The following is a 16,326-nucleotide window of genomic DNA, read 5'->3' on the forward strand; positions in this document are numbered from 1 at the left end:
ACCAGCAAAATGCTGTAAACATAGTATACTTAGACTTCAGCAAGGCATTCAACAAAGTAGACCACAACCTACTTCTTGGTAAACTAGAAAAATACGTGATAGATAGCATTACCAATAGATGGATTTGTAACAGGCTGACAAATCGTCAATGAATAGTCCTTAATGATACTAAACCTACATGATGGGAAGTAAGTAGTAGGGTACCACAAGGTTCCATCTTCAGCCCAATACTCTTCAATATCTTCATAAATTACTTAGATGAGGGAATAGAAAGGAAACTCATCAAATTTGCAGATAACACTAAGCTGTTAGGAATAGCCAACACCTTAGAAGACAAGCTCAGGATCCAAAAAATCTTGACGGTCTTGAACAATGGGCCCTATCCAACAACATGAAATTTAATGTGGAGAAAAGCAAGCTTTTATACTTAGGCAGGAAAAACCAAAGGAACAAATACTGATTAGACAAAACCTGGCTCAAAAACAGTCATTGTGAGAGGGACCTTGGAGCCCTAGTGGACAATCACTTAAGCATGAGCCAGCCCTATGCAAGAGCAACCAAAAAGTTAATACAATCCTTGGTTGTACAGAGGCATAGAATCAAAATCATGTAAAGTATTAGTATTGCTTTATAAACCCTTGGTAAGACCATAACTGGAATGCTGCATCCAGTTTTGGTCACCACATTACAAAAAAGATGTTGAGACTTTGGAAAAAATGCAAAGAAGAGCAACTAAGATGATTAAGAGCCTGGAAATAAAAACATATGAAGAATAGTTGCAGGATTTGGCTATGGCCAGTCTAGAGAAAAGAAGGACATGATAGCAATATTCCATTATTTGAGGGGCTGCCACAAAGAAGAGGGGGTCAACTTATTTTCCAAAGCACCAGAAGGCAACACAAGAAACAATGGATGGAAACTAATCAAGAAGAGAAGCAACCTGGAATTAGAGACACTTCCTAACAGTGAGGACAATCAACCGGTGGAACAGCTTGCCTTCAAGAAGTAGTGGGGGCTTCATCACTGGAGGTTTTTAAGAAAAGACTGGACAGCCACCTTTCTGAAATGGTATAGAGTCATCAGCTTGAGCAAGGTCGATTCCAGCTCTATTCTGATTTATTTTGATTGAGTGAACATTTATGGTATGCTGCCTATAATTCAGGAGATATTGAACAGTTAATTGTTGTAGTGACAATGTGGAAAACCATTTTTATTCCAAGGAGTTAAATGGCATGTTTTGATTTCTTCTTCATATTAAAAAAAGTCTAAAAGTTTAGAGCTTATTTTGAGCTAATCAGATTGTTTTTACCCTTGATTATTGAATAAAAGAGAGGAGAGGGCAATCTTCACATATCTGCAATGATTTTCTTATCTGTGAAAGCGTCAGAATGTTGATTCCCATTCCAGAGTAATGGGTCACCTGGTGAAAGTCAGGTCTTGTAGTCTCATGACCTTAGAAGCAGGGTCATGGAATCATGGTGTCAGGTTTTAATAAAAAATCTTAGTGTTGACTGTTAAGCTGGGAGTTTCTGCACAGAACTAGCATTGGGTACTCTGAAATTTGATCACTCTTGGGTTATCTTTGTTGTTGTTATTAAGGAGCTCCTGACAGCCTCTATGAGCTTTGGATAACATCTTCCTTGGTATGTATGATTTATATTATGTTTTTAAATCTGTTTGCTTGAATTAATAACAAAGCTTAAAATCTCTTTATTCACTGGTGTGCTTATTGACACTGAATCCAAAAGAGCCAATTTCCTGGGCAACTGATCATTGCCCCAACATTTGTTTGTCAAAACAATTGTTAGCCTGATCTTCTTTACATCTCCTTGCCTTTAAGTCTACCCCTTCATTATGTAAGGATCAAATTGTAATGGCTGAAATTCTGAGTGTTATAATCCCAGTATATCTGGAGAGTAACAGAGAAGTAGGCTGGTCTGTAATCAACAGACATTTTTATGTGTATATGGTTTTTCTCAGAGTCTGAAAATATATACTTGATACAATCTGGAAGTGAACTTCCAGACAGAAAAATAAGAGCAATATTTTGTGTAATGTCCAGAGCTATGAACTATTGTTTTTATTATATAATCTGTTTTAGGAGTGTCTAAAATCAGTTTCAGAAATCAAGAAATCAAGTATATACTATACTAGAAAGGAATTCCCTGACACTCAAAAAGGAGGAAGAGGAGAAGGAAGCTAGAAGTCTTAGTTAAAAAATATGGTCCAGTGTTAGCATCCTGTAATCAGAGTCTCTTTCTTTGACTCATCTATGTAATATAATGCCAAATCATGCTTTCTGGGCAGTTTCTAAGCATTTAGAAACGTAATATTAAGCAGGAATACTATTTTACTGCCTGTTTTGGGTCAAAGAAGATATTAATATTCTTTCTCTGAATTGGAAAGACTACAGGGATTCCATTCAAGTTTTTCAGGATCATGAACATGGTCTTAAAAAATAGCAGTTGCCTTAAGTTGATATACTGTATATAGGCAGTTAGACAGTTTTAAAAAGAACATAAATAAGATATATTAGGAACAGAGTAAATGAAGACAGCATTTTACCAAGCTGGATTTTCCTGTAAGGCATAACATTTTGGTACCATTCAACTCCTCATTTGTCAGGCAATATTAATTTTGTGCAGGTATCATATAGAATGCAGCAACAGATAACCTGGCATCGTCAGTAAAACTGGTAATCCTTTCTCAGCAGCTGTAGCATATAATTTCTCATTGCATTTAGGTTACTGTTTGTTTGACTTAAGTATTTTATTACTGTCTAGACATTTTAGTGCTTATAGGCTATTTTATTCAGCTAGCCTTTGGCCGTAGGATAATAAAGAAGTCATTTGTTCATTTGTGTGTCAGGCAAACCTGGCATGAATTTTCCTGATAAAATCCAGTCTCAAGTGATGGGGAAAGAAAGACAGACTTGAAACAGGGAAGGGAGTGGATACTTAATCTGGAGGAATTAGAAGATATTAGAAGTGGCTCCCTGCATTCTGTTGCAGAAGTGTGGAGTCACAACTATTGTAACGTGTACCTGATGCTGTCAAAGTTTGCTCATCATGGGGAAACTGTGGCTGCAATTATTACTAATCACAGAGTGCAGGCAACAATTCAGGCATTAAACATTCAAGACTCATTTCAAATCACATTATAGCACATTAAAGTATTGTTTGGCCTGTTAATTACATATTCTTGTTGAAGAAACAAATACGACTATCATAAGGATTGCTGTTATGATTTATATGAGATAGACAGGCTGAACCACAACAGATGGAATGAAGTTAGCTTCACAATCAGGATTAATTTTTTACATATATACTTATCCAGGAATAAATTTCACTCAGCTTTATTGGAAGTTATGTGTATACAGCATAGGATTGTACTGTGGATGACCTTAAAAAATAAAGAATCAATCCACTTTGAAGCCAATTAGATAAAAGAGACTTGATATTTCTAGGTCACATACTTTTTGATGTGCAGAATTACTAAAATAAAAGGTGAAGTAACCACGAAACTTGTGAAATGCACTTTCATAGCAGTTTGCTTAAACTTATATCTGAAAACTATAGGTATGAAAGAGAAATATGAAGAATTCCATCTTTTTAAAGATTATTGTGTATAACAGAATCTATATATATAAAAGCGAAATCCACTCATTCATCACGAAATCTCCAGAACAGTAAAGCCTACAAACTTGAAATTTGGCACGTATGTTCCTGTTGGCTTCTAGGTGCTCACTAAGAAAGGATTTTTCAGAATTATCATCAGATCATTAGTATTTCATATATAGTATATTCATATAAGTATATTAACATGCTCTGATGCTAAGGAGTTAGACGTTTTACTCCCCCTCCCCACCTGAAAAGTTCCAACTGCCACTTGCCTCACATTCTGTTACCTCAGGTCAAACTGGCAGATGTTCCACTCATTCATTCAGGAGCAGTCTGGGCTCCTTACAGTATTAAACACAGTATTACCTCACCAAAATGTCTATAGCTTCCACTTATGGAACTGCTTCCGAACTCAAGGCGGTGGGAGAGATATTCTTTTATGTGGAATACCGACCACCACTGAGCCAACGGATTGTGAACCGAATTTCTCCTGCATAGTGTCCCAGCCCCAACTCACTTCTTACACTGACCCACTCAGTTCAGATAAATCTGTTCCTTCTACTGTAACACCAGTTAAAGGGAAAAAACCAGGGGTGAAATGCTCCTGGTTCGGACCGGATCGCCTGATCCGGTAGCGATCATGGAGGCTGGTTAGGAGAACCAGTAGCGATCACGGTGAGAGGCTTTGCCCACCCACCCGGTTGTCGGTACTTCCTGGTTTTAACCAGGAGGTAATGTGTTTTGTACCCTCTGCACATGCGCAGAAGGTTTTGCTTTTTTGCTTTTTAAAGGTAAAAAAAGGCTTTGATGATCACAGCTGAACTGCGTGATCGTCAGAACTTTTTTTACTTTTAAAAGCATTTTTTACAACCAAATGCTTTTAAAAGTAAAAAAAAAGATCGTGCACCATAGCTGATCACCTCCCTGTGCGCTGTTCTACTTACCCCATGTCTCCTTTTGGCATGCACTCTGCATGTGCTCACCTCACATTTGGTGCATGGTGCACACTGCGCATGCATATGCGCAGTGCACATTTGGCATGCAGCATGCACACGCAGCCAGTGAACCAGTAGTAAACTGGTTCAGATTTCACCACTGGAAAAATCTCTATTTCTGCTGTCTGGAAGTACAACAGATGCTTCAAAATGACGTCTTTTGGAGCCAGAGAGGTGAAGGAGGGAAATTTTATGCCAACATTCAAAGTGCAGGGGAAGGTCTACCACAGGATAGGGAGTATCATGGCAGGGCCTCAGCAGCAGCCTTCATTTCTCCAGATATACTGTGTTGGTGATGATGACAATGAGAGTCTGTCAAGACCATGGGGATGGTCTACAATGGTCATAAGTGTGAAAAATGGTCATAAGTAGGGAAGCATGGGTATCCAGCTAGTATGTTATATATATATTCTTATATGCATGCAGGATTGTCAAATATAAAAATGTGAACTGCCATAAAATGTAAAATACATGCAAAAGTCTATTAGATTAATCAATAAGGTTGGTTTTATTTCTTAGTACTTTTCTACCCCACATAAGCAATAATTGAACACTATAGGAGCAAGAAGTACCCTCTGTCTCTTGGTTCCTGGTTTTTTTTTCATAGTTATAATTTTTTAATTCACATAGTTTTAAAAATTTAACTTTTTAAATTTATATTTTATGATCTTAAGCCTCCAGAATTGCCTTATCGAGGAGATAGGGGGCATATAAATGTCATCAATTAATAAATAAATAAAATAAGAAGTATGATCCATTCAGATGGTATGTCCTTATGGGATCCACCAACTCAGCATCTTTGCACTGGAATAACTGAGAAGGTGCATAATGTCTTCTCCTTTGATAGAGAACCTACTGTTCCATGGTTTATGACCTGAGCCATCCAGCAAGGGCAGACATTTCATGAAAATAATAAGATTCTTACTTTTACCTTTAGTGAATCATTATGATAGGATAATCATAAATAGGCTTCTTAACTTCTCAAAAATCTCCCTCCCTTCTTCCCTCCTCTTCATACAAAACAGAAACTTGGGAGAAGATCCCAAGTTCTCCGTGTCTTTTGTTAAGTTGTTTTCAAATAATAACATAACTTCAGTGGAGGTCTATATTGCTTACCCTTCTCTTTCCTACTAGTCCTAAACTATATGTGTATGAATGTAACTCAGTTAGTCATTCCAGCACATTGCTTCTACCAGCAGTAGAAGGCCAGTGAATATTGAATGCTTCTTCTACAGACTTCCAGCCATCTGTATCTTTCTGAATAACTTGGCTGGAATGTATTCTATTATTGGAAAGTAAAATAGCCAAGTTGATGATGGAGATGATGGAAAGGATGATATATCATGTGCCAGAATTCCACTGTAACTACTTGTACTTCCGTTTGTACACTCAGGACTAGGAACAGGATTGATCTGTTGTAATAGCTATAACCTTTCCTAGAACAGAAGGCTCATCTCATTTTTACTCATGCATTAGTCATCTCCCATTTAGACTATAGTGACATCTTTTATATGTCTTGGGATTTCATACTGTACATGGCATATATATATAAAGAGGAGGTCAAAGAACAAGAGGCAGACCCAGGAGAAGATGGAGAGACAACATCAAAGATATACTATAAAGCATCAAACAACAGTAGTTGAGGCCACCAAAAGAGCAAGAACCAGAACTTTGTATCACTGGACACCCAAAGCGGAGGAGGGAGGAGGAGGAGGACAAGGAGGACAAGGAAGAGGAGGTCAAGGAGGACAAGGAGGAAGAGGAGAAGGAAGGAAGGAAGGAAGGAAGGAAGGAAGGAAGGAGGAGGAGGAGGAGGAGGAGAAGAAGAAGAAGAAGAAGAAGAAGAAGAAGAAGAAGAAGAAGAAGAAGAAGAAGAAGAAGAAGAAGAAGAAGAAGAAGAAGAAGAAGAAGAAGACATAAATTGTAGCAGAAGCACAAATAGTTGGGTATGTATTTTGTTTCATCCATGCACAATAACACCACTTCACAAGCTGCACTAGTTACCAATTGTCTTCTGGATATAATTCAAGGTTCTGGTTGTCACATACATAGTATAAAACTCTTTGTGGCTTATGGGCTGGACATCTACAGGACTGACTCTCTCTAATTGCTTCTGCCTATCCAGTAAAATTTGGCACAGTTGGCTTGCTTCAGGTCTCAGTGGTGAAACACTGGCGACTTGCTGAACTTTGGGGACAGGTCTTTTCTGTATCTGCCTTTTGAAAGAAACAGCATTTCCTTTTAAAACTGTATGGCTCTGACCCTGTAGTGTGTTTTTTTAAAAAAACTTGAAGACCTTTGCTTTTTAGCAGCAAGGGTGGTTTGTGATCCAGCTCCTTGATATATGTTGCACACTCTTTTTCTAACTGGTTGTGTGGATCTTCCTAATATAGGCACTTAAGGATTTTATTGTCACTTGTCACTTAGCTTTTCTTCACTTTTAATGGTTGCTTTGGCTCTAACTGTTATATTTTACACTCATTCAGAGTTGTAACTACAATTGAGAAAATATTAAATACTAAAGTTGCCTTAAACGCAAATTAGTAAATTTTCACCAAAATACCAATAATATGGGATGATAATTTAATTTTGGGGGAACTAAGGATCTCTATGTAGGAGATACAGCTTCAGATACGTTGGTAGAGTTGGATTTGGCAGAGAATGTAGTTATCCTTGATTCTTAATTACAGTTTATATAAACTACTATGTCATGTATTTTTCATCTCTATACAGGTAATCCTCAAGTTATGAATAGAGCCTGCCAATTACATCCGTAACCTGAAGATTCGTTAATTGGATCACATTAAATGAACGTGATCCCTCCCTGTTTTCCCCAATGCATTTGTTAATCAAATGCACAGATTGTTGAGTGTATGTGAGGTATCTCAAAGTGGGGAAGACCATGGGGGACCTAGTGCTAGGACAGGCCACCTGCTTCTGAACACCTGAGGCTTCCCCTGATCCAATGAGATATCTCATGCGGCGGCAGCCAATCAACGCCGAGCTTGTTTCCTTTGTCTTGTTGGGCTGAATTGCAAGCTCCGCGTTGATTGGCTGCCCCTGCTGCCTTCACACCCCAATCCCTGAAGCTGCTCATTCAAACCAGCCACCCAGCAGTAAGCAGGTGGCTGCTGTAGTGCCGCTCAGGCTAGGCCAGGACCAAAATGAGGCATGCAGGGATGCTGACCGTGTGGCAGAAAAGCAGCAGCCTTTTACTTAGATGCTGGTGAAGTGGTAAGGATGTGGGATCTAAGGAAAACAGTAAAGTAAAAGATGGCCACTTTTATGGGTCAGCCACGTGGGTCAGCCTGCTCTGGAACTCTGAAAACCTTCAAAAAGTAAGTGAGTGATTGAAAATGGGGGGGGGAGCAAGTGGAATCCAGGAGGCTAAAAAAGCAGGTGCAGTGCCTGTGGAGACCCAGGGGGGCACGATGGGATGGGGGGAAAGGCAGGGTGCATGTTGCAGCATCTCTGGGATTGGTCGTAAGGGCAAACAACCACTGTGGTGCTACAACATATGTAACTTGGGACCAGGTCGTAAGTACTTTTTTGGGGGGGGAGGTTGTAATTTTGAACGGTTGCTAACTGAACTGCCATAATTCAAGGGATACCTGTTCTACAGCAAATTATGCTGTTGTCAGCAACTGAGTTAGGCCAGGTCATAAACTAGAATATTGCTAGTGATTGTGCAGCACTTCTGATCTAAGGCTGAAAAGGTTATTCAGAGCACTGCTTCGGAGTGGAGTGGGGGTGCCATTGACACCTCTTTGGTTCAGACAACTGACAACAGATATATTGAATAGCACTGAGATATATTTCTAAATACTGTACATATTAGAATACAACCTTTACATGGATGTCTGTCTATTGCTAAGGCTCAAGCTCGAGAAATTGGGAGACACAGTATGAGGTTACACTGACTGTGCTATGCATTAACATGGAAAGATTCCAATTTCCATGGACAATTCACTTTTGTGGCTAGAAAACAAAAGCTAGGTGTTCACACTTTGGAATCATACCATTTAACCAGAAAATGAAAGGAGCTGTTCAATGCAAATTGGTCAAGTTAATGTTGCTGCAGGGAACTGAACTTTTGTGCTGATGGTATTTAAATAGTCTCAGTTCAACTTGGAAGTTCACACTTCATTAAGGTAAATGCAGCAAAGGCTGATTTCCCCCTTCAGAGAAAGCAATTGTCTGTAGGAAATGCACCAAAGGAAGATTTTTAGGCTTTAATTTGGCCATAGATAGATGGTTATGATAGCACAAATAAATAAATAAATAAATAAATAAATAAATAAATAAATAAATAAATAAATAAATAAATAAATAAATAAGCATATATTTACTTACTTACTTACTTACTTACTTACTTACTTACTTACTTACTTACATGTATGAAAGATTTCTTTGCTGCCAGACTGTCAAAGCGGCCTACAGGAAATTAAAAACATTAAAAACGGGGGAAAGAGAAACCAACAAAAAAGGCACTTTGCAACATTACAATGTATGCTATCGTATATATTTTATAAGCTAGCATTTCTGCCAATTTTTGTTTCAATTCTTCCTCCTCCTCCTCCTCCTCCTCAGTTTGTTTTGCTTTGTGGCAATGATGATGATTCAAATGACATATTCATTTATAACATGGTCTGCTGTAGCCTTTGCCTCATCTACCACACAAAGAGAAAGAGGAGGCATCTCTTCAGAAGAGAAGAAGCAACCCACCCGAGGTTGGGCAGAGTGGGAGAAACAAGACTGGGTATCATTAAGCCCTTTTAATTCTAAGCAGATGCCCAAGCTATCTGTATTGATGGATTTTATTTTATTTCTTTGGCACGGAATCTAAGCGAATCCTCAAAGTGGGTTTTCTCAATAGATTACAATGTATTGCTTATAATTTCCCCTCTAAATTTAACAAAGCCTTTTCATCAAGGCTATGTATATCTGTGCCAAATTTCAGGCTTGAAATACAAGCCTGATGTTTGTTCCAGCTCTGCTTTAAAAAAAAAAAAAAAAGTACTCATAATTTTGCAATAGAGGGAGAGAATGAGAATTTCATCGTTTTTGCCTCCCATAATGTGACTAAAAATGGTAAAATTCACAGTACTCGTCTTTTTCTAAACAGCAGTAAATATTGGATCCCCCCCCCCACCTTTGGCTATGCTCCTGGGTGGGAGACATATCAGATTTTAAACACTGATGCAGATATACTATCGCAGGTATAATGTTAATTATTTGTGGAGTGCATATATGTTGACCTAATAGAAAAGTGACCAGAGGAATATTGCCTACTTTTTGCTGATTTGTCTACTTTTAAGTGGAAAGAACTTTCTCATTCTGTGTCCCAAAGATGCTTTTTTAAAAGGTAACTGAACATTTTGGGGCTTTTTTTTTTCTTTGAAAATTTTTCACTTCTCATCCAAGAAGCTTCTTTGGTTGTAACTTGTCAGAGTTTTGTTGCAGCACACACAATCAGACCAGTGGTGGGATTCAAGTAATTTAACAACCGGTTCTCTGCCCTAATATTTTCTTCCACAACCAGTTTGCCAAACTGCTCAGAAAGTTAACAACCGCTTTTCCCGAAGTGGTGCGAACTGGCTGAATCCCACCACTGAATCAGACAATTCAACAGGATTCAAATTATATAAGAAACTTCTTTATATACAATACCATACAGCAGAATTCAGCACACAATATCAGGAACACAGAAGCAATATTCATAGAAGAAAGTCATTACAGAGTAGAGAGTAATATATTGTACAGAGGTTGCAAAGTTTACAGAGGCCAAACCAGGGGTGAAATCCAGCAACTTCTAACAGTTTCTGGAGAACTGGTAGCGCAAATTTTGAGTAGTCCAGAGAACCGGCAAATACCACCTCTGACTGGTCCCAGAGGGGGTGGGAATGGAGATTTTGCAATATCCTTCCCCAGAAGGGGAGGGAATAGAGATTTTGCAGTATCCTTCCTCTGGAGTGGGGTGGGAATGGAGATTTTGTAGTATCTTTCCCCTGCCACACCCACCAAGCCACAGAACTAGTAGGGAAAAATTTGGGATTTCACCCCTGGGCCAAACCAAGTCTTATATTTAACCAAAATTTAACCAAATAAATATATATAGTTTAGCAAGTCTAAGCCACACCCAGACTCCAAACTGTCTCTTATGGTCCCATACAAACAAATACTATGTTTCAGTTTCCAAACAGTCCCCATTGGCTGACCTGTTGCCATGTCTATTCCAGTCTATGAACATTCATATTCTGACATAACTAACTGACAAGTGAGGAATGGAAGGAATTATATTCTTTGCAGTGAGCAAGTTATTAAATTGGTTTTATAATTGGGGTGTTTTAAATCTGGCCAAAGTATTTAATGTATTTTAAATGGTTTTTAACGTTTGTATTATGTATATTTTACTTTCTGGCTGTTCACCGCCCTGAGTCCTTCGGGAGTAGGGCGGTATATAAATTTAATTATAAATAAATAAATATAAATAAATTAGCACTGAGTGTCATTAAGGTCATTTGGAGGTTTATCTATATCCTTAGAGTCACCTGAATCAGAGTGCAAACGGGTGTGGAACTTTCTTGGGACTGCTGAAAGGATTGTGTTATAAACAGGAAATAGGTGATGTTGTATCCCTTCCCCTCTGTTGAGAGAGGGCTGTTCAATTTTAATATAGATAGCTTCTTTGGCTTCTCTTTCAAACCAGTGGTCCTCTCTGTTCAGAATGTGAACTTTGCTGTCTTCAAAAGAGTGACCCTTGTCTTTCAGATGCAGATGAATTGCTGCATCCTGTCCTGATGGGTTTATTCTCTTCTATTGTGCACAGTTGAAGAACTGTAGGTAATTCCAGGAAGAAACAGGTTCCCTGATCAAATTCTAGACTCGCCACTGCAGTGATTCCTTAATTCTGATGTGTATGCCATGCTACAGGTGTGGATAGGTTCAGGGCAAATGAAAATCATATCTGTACCCAGCTTGAATATCTTACATTCAGAGATGAGAGTAGGACACCACCAGGGTGCTTGCCACCATATGAATATATTGTTGCTATATACCCACAATCCTTGAACACTAGGCGAACATTTTGCTTACAGTCTGTAAACAAAATGGCAGTAATGAATTTGTCCTTCAGAAGAAAAGAACCGTTGAGTTCTCATCAGGCTTAATCTCTATAAATTGAGCAGTCTGTGTAGGAAAAAGGGATTATTTTTTTCAGATTAACACACGAGCTTGGGCGTTTTAAAATTTGAAGAATACATTGAAGTTAAGCACTAAACTGATTTGAGACTGGACAAGAAGGAACCAGTCAGAAATGTATTGAAATATAACATTTGGTATTTGGTGGTGATTCTTAATTTATGTGTGGAGTCCATTTCATCATCTGTTTTAAAAATAGAAACACCTCCCCCCCATGTAACTTTTGCCAACTTTTTGCAAAGTTATAGCATTCTAGAGCAGACAGAACACGGTAACTATGAATTTCTTTTGAATGAGATGACACAAACATCACTTTTAAAATCTGCATGATACTTTATAATTGAAAGCTGTTGTTGTGCTAATCACAAAGCTAATGATAAATTTGTCAATGCAAGGTATTCAGGTTAAGAAAAGATATTCGGAGAGAGAGAGAGAGAACAAGAGATTTAGTGCTACACATGTTTAGGCATTTATTACTTAGATTTGAATCCTAGTAGAATAAATCTTTTAACCTTTTAGCCATATACGTATGTATGTACATACACTCAACAGTACGTACGTACACACATACGTACATACATACACACACCTATACATATACATTTAAATATATGTAGTCCACAAGGGCAGCAATGAGTCTTTAGGATGATCTTCTTGTCATGTGCCATCTCTATAATGATTGGGTAATTAAAGGAAAACTATGTCCCAGTGGTTATATAGATATAGTTATGTACTCCATTAATTGTAGTCATGGAAGGTATTTTTTGCTTAGCTGTATTTACAGAATCACAGAATGGAAGGGCTGTATTTGGAAGATCATCTAGTTAAATCAGCTGCACAATAACATCAGAAGTATGAGAACAGATAATGGTACTGAACAAAGGTACCAATGTTACTTAAGAATTTGAACCATACATGTTGTCTTCTACAAACTACTCAGAAGCATAGATTTCAGGTGTTTAGTACTTATTGAATGATTGTTTTTTCCTCTCTAAATTGGTTTAGTATTAAAATTCTTCAAGCAGTTCATTTGAAGACAACAACTGAGTTTTAGCAGAAATTTCTACTACTACTTTTGCTCAGTATTTCATTGAGTTTTGCTAATTTACTTTAAAATGTCTAGATGTATTATTGAGGAGTAACCACTGAGATATTAGTCATTGGTACTCCCAGGCAAAATACCATACTATTACGATTCGTAATATCTGAATCTTGTGTGTCTTTAGGTAGCATGTAAAATGGCCTTTTATTATAATAGCAGTATATCTAGCGCTAAATAGTGCTATTTTAATCATGAGGTAATTTCTGATCTCCTTCTGTGCATGGTAGTTGATATTGCATATGTTTATGCATATGTAATTGCTCAGCAATTATTTGTTTCTTTGTAGAGTCCAAAACATCTAAATGTGTATTATTAACAAAAAGCCATAGGGGTATTGGCTAATGGATTTTGACTCTGTTGAATATGTGAGAAGGAATTTCATTGTAATATGAACTTTTGTCCTTCCAATTCAGTTTTGGTACAAAGTATGTATCTGAAATTATAAATCCTACCCCTTCCCTTTATATTTTGGAACATTCATAGTTTGAATTTTTTCAATGCTCGTACTACAGAATCTTAAATTACCCCAATATCTTGCATCCAGGTCCAATTGGTCCATTGATGCTAGCTATTGGGGTAATTTAGGATTCCTGATATAAAGGGCTAGGAATACAATTGACCAATAATATGGGTAATGAAATGACTTTCCTCAAGTAGAACTCTTTGACTTAGATGGGCTTCAATTTCCAGAATTTCCACTTAGAATTCTAGAAATAAAAACCCAAACATATATAGAGGGTGCCAGGTTAGGAACAACTAGAGCCTTGGTAGTACAGTGGTTTAAAGCACCCTGTTATTAACACAGCTGCCTGCAATTACTGCAGGTTCGAATCTTACCAGGCTCAAGGTTGACTCAGCCTTCCATCCTTTCTAAGGTAGGTTAAATGAGGACCCAGTTTGTGGGGGCAATAAGCTGACTTTGTATAAAATATACAAAAGTATGAAGGCTATTGCTTAACGCATTGTAAGCCGCCCTGAGTCTCCGGAGAAGGGCGGCATATAAATCAAATTTAAAAAAAACACCTAATATTATTTGTTAAATCCAATAGACATCAATAAATTTTTAATAATTTCCCATGTAAAAGATCTGAATAAGTGAGAAAGAATACTATGAGAATATGGTTTTCATTTTCTGAATACTTTCTCATTTTCTTCTCCTTATGCCAGTTCAATATCTTTTCACCCGTGTTCAATGCAGCCTTAATTTTTATAAATTTAGTTTGAGTCATTTTAGACAAATAAATCGCTTCAAAGTTCTAACTTGATGCATAAATGACCAGGATAAAGTTATCATATTTTGGTCATGTTATGCAAAGGCCTGGTTTTCTTGAGAAGCCTAAAATGTTTGGATAGGTGAAAGAGGAAGAACAGCAAGATAGATGAATTTGACTATAGTGGTTATGGATGCCCCATTGGAAGATCTGAAGTGCTAGATTGGAGATAGAACCAGGTAGAGATATTCCTCCAGGATTATCAGAGAGTTGTCATTGACTAAATACTACCTTATCATTTCAAATACTCTTCCTAACAACATTTGATCCGTATCTTTACATCAATATCCAATCATTTATTCTGTAATGGATCTATCTCAACATTTTCACTAAGGTTTAACTTAAATAATAAATGCCAAGGTGGTGAATATATCTGCATTTGCCCAAAGGTTGTTTTATATTGCTCTCCTGTTTCCTTCACCCTTTGGAACTGAGTTTGACCTATTTTGCTTCTGGCCTTTTATTTATTTTCATTTTTAAATTAATATTTTAAGGAGGCATTGTTACCTTTGAAGCAGAGTTTTCACAAAGTTTCAATTTTGGTTTTATTACAAGGTGGGTAACACAATGCAAGATTGTATAGACATACAGTATAAACAACACAAATTCCCTCAAAGAAGCATAGAGTTGCCAAGTTCAACATCTATATAGAAATTAGACTATTTGCTGTCTTACTAGCAGCAAAAAATTGTTTCAATCAAAGTGATTAAAAAAAGAAGCTATCATCATCATAGACCAGCCCTAAAGAAATTGTTGTCCTCTCAAAATTGGCAACAAATATAGAACTTTCTCTTCCTGCCTTTCCTTTTTAAACTACCATAGTATCCTGAGGCAAGGTTATACTGCAAGTATATTATCATCCTAAAGAAATAGATAACTGAAAAATCTACTAAACAACACTGTAGAAAGAGAGAGGAAGACACATTCCTGCATCACAAAAGGATAAAATGCCCTGAAAAACAAACATATACACAAACAGGCATCAAAAAGCAACTTGAGAGCATTTCTTTCCCAAAATAATCTTACAGGTTGGTTCTATGAAAATTGTTGCTGCCACATAAGTAGAAATTTGTAGTGTTGAAGAATCTCTCCTTCACTTAGATCTTCCCACAGTATGAACATATTGTGTCAACTCTTCATTTTGCCATATCTCCAAACCATGTTTGAGAGAAATTTAATTTACTTTTAGCTGTTCCAATTTTAAAATAATATTTTTCCCCTTAGGCCTACAGCACTTTAGGGCAGTTTCTAATGTGAGTAAAATCTGATGCGTTTCATCATTTATTCTGAATTGAAATAATCAAGTGATTCAAAGTGGATAGGAACAGCTCTGCACAGTAATATTTTATGTGTGTTATATATGTGTGTGTTTGTGTTACACCTGCTTAGCCACCCAGTGCTGGATTTACATCAGGGAAAACTGAAATTGAAGCTTTGGCTGACTTTGGACTAATCTGGGTTTCTCAGCCTAAATTGTTTTGAAGATAAAATGGCAATGGAAGTCAAATACATAGGCTTATCCTGCTGAAAGAGCGGCAAGATAGGTAAAATAAATAAAATTTTATTTAAATCACATTTACCTCAGCTTCAGCTTACGGATCAATTTTTAAAAGTCAGTTTATCCTCAGTTTTAAATTTAAAATACACAATTCAGGTGGAGAAAAAATGGGAAGCAAGAAAGTATCTTAAAGCTATGAACCAATGGGACATTTCAGTAGCCTGATAAAAAATTAACCACAAAGATTAGATAATTGGAAAAGGAGTCAAAACCAACTGATCTTTTACTATACCCCATGGAATAAATGCCTTGACACCTTTTGCTGCAGCATTAGTAGACTCTGAAGGCAAAATTGCTTAATGGAGACCATTTTCTAAAATAATCTAGGGCAGTGATGGCTAAACTTTCCAGACTGAGTCCCAAAACACATACACGTGTAAATGCATACATGTATGCAAATGTGTGTTAGAAGAATTATCCTTCTGGGTTCAGTTCCAAGTGGGGAAAAAAGACACTGGAAACATGGAGATTGCTTGGAAAGATGGTTTAATGGTGGACAGGATCACATGGTTTGAGTTCCTGAACAGAAAAGGGGCCGAGATGCAGTGAGTCCCGGGTTTTATGCCCTCTCTGGGTTTGA

This window comes from Pituophis catenifer, unplaced genomic scaffold (assembly GCF_029215685.1).
Source record: "Pituophis catenifer annectens isolate HBS135680 unplaced genomic scaffold, rPitCat1.0.hap2 SCAF_2, whole genome shotgun sequence".
In the NCBI taxonomy this organism is placed as follows: domain Eukaryota; kingdom Metazoa; phylum Chordata; class Lepidosauria; order Squamata; family Colubridae; genus Pituophis; species Pituophis catenifer.